The following is a 1794-nucleotide window of genomic DNA, read 5'->3' as shown; positions in this document are numbered from 1 at the left end:
TAATTTCCTCTATATCTTTCTGCAGTTGCTTCAGACACTATCATTTCAGAGTTTTCTGGAGTGTAGCTTCCAATTTCTTTCATTGATAGTGTCCCCTGTATTTTTTTCTGGATGGGCTCATTGCCTGATAATGCATGTTCCTCCTTCATTTTGCCATTTTATATAGCATTGTCTTCTGACCTTTGGTGTAGGTTCTTGGTGTAATAGTTACTATAGCTCCTACTCTTTTTATTACCCAAGGGAGATTATGTGGTTAAGGCAGTTGCAGTTTTGCATTTATAATATTACAATTAGCATCACTAATAATGAGTACTGAGATTTAGCTCTTAACAATCTTTTTTAATTAATGGGTTTGTATTTTAGACCCTAAGGGTCAGCATCATGACTATACAATTAAGCAGATATAATATTGAGAATTTGTATTTGTAATAGTACCCCAGAGATCTGTCTGATCATCTCCCTTTGATGTTTCTGGAGACTTCCAGGCAGATTTTTACCCTGGTTACCTGTTGCCCCCTGTCTTGATCAACAGAAAGAGAGAGAGAGAGAGAGAGAGAGAGAGAGAGAGAGAGAGAGAGAGAGAGGATGCTCTCCCACATCTGGGTCTGGCAATGTATCTCAACTTACCAGGTCTGTATATACCAAGTTTGAACTCATCCAACTGGGCCTGGCTTGAGTTTGGCTGCTTTGCTTGGCTTCTTCCTGCTGTAGCCAGGGAAATTGAACCCACTGTACCTCACTGGCAAGCTGTCCTGCTCTGGTATTAACTAGTTGGAACTTATCCCTAGCTGCTGTGCTGGGAGTTCCACTGAAGGAATCCACACAAGTCCCAACCACTGTCTGGAGGAAGGAAGTTCTGGAGTGTGCATGGCATGCCTGGCTGCTTGCTGGAGTCAATGGGCAGGAATCAGGAGTGGTGTGCTGGAGTCAAGAGTAGGTATGCACAAAGTGCCCAGGGCTTTCTTTTGGTTATTACTCAATCACTCACAAAATCATTACCCATGGGAGAACATGTAGTTAAGGCAGATATGTTTTCCTATTTAGAGTAGTGCAACTAGCAATATTAATAATGGTAGTAAAATTTAGAAATTGACAAACTTTTGTAACTAATGTTTTTGTATGTAGACTATAGGAGCAAACATCATAGGTATATAATAAAACAGATCTGAAATTGGGAATTTGTATTTAAATAATTTCCCCTGAGTACTGTTTGTGTACCACTGCTTCATGTACTTGGAGTCTTCTAGGCAGACTGCTTCACCCCAGTTACCTGCTGTCACTTTTTTGCCATGAAGATGCTCCCACACATCTAGCCTTCAGTCTAACTGTAAGCCTCTGGTCATCAGGTCTAGATCTACCAAACTTGAACTGGATCAGCTCAGCCTGACTTTGGTCTGAGTGTTGTGGTTGGCTCCTTCTGACCTTGTTCCATTGAATTGGAGCCAATGAGTCTCACTGTCTGCTGGGCTCCTGGTCTCCTTCTGGGAGTGGCCCTCTGAAGTGGACTGGACCTGCTGTGTGCTGAAACTATTGCTGGGTGTGGCCAGCTAAAGTGGAGTTCACCCTTTATGGTCTACTCACTGCTGGGCTCTGCAGCTCCTTTGTAGTGTGGTCCACCAAACTGAAGTGGACCTACTGAGCCCTGCAAAAACATAGGTTGTTAAAATTACAGAGGTTTATAAGTTTAGAGTGTTTAAGAACATTAGAAGTGTTTTTAAAAGTGTGGGGAAAAAAAAAAAAAACCTTATTCCATTTTTGGGCCTGACCCTAGCTCACTCCTTTAAGTGGCTGCTT

General features: G+C 42.1%; 1 protein-coding gene across 3 annotated transcripts in view; it reads left to right on the top strand.

The window, feature by feature from the left end:
- LOC101589209 (sperm-associated antigen 6) overlaps nt 1–1794 on the top strand; it is a 105915-nt gene that overhangs the window by 80482 nt on the left and 23639 nt on the right. The gene's annotated exons all lie outside the window — the stretch shown is intronic.

This window comes from Octodon degus, unplaced genomic scaffold, assembly GCF_000260255.1.
Source record: "Octodon degus isolate 3935 unplaced genomic scaffold, OctDeg1.0 scaffold00145, whole genome shotgun sequence".
In the NCBI taxonomy this organism is placed as follows: Eukaryota; Metazoa; Chordata; class Mammalia; order Rodentia; family Octodontidae; genus Octodon; species Octodon degus.
The sequence above is the reverse complement of the archived record's forward strand: the minus strand, read 5'-3'. Positions and strand labels throughout refer to the sequence as shown.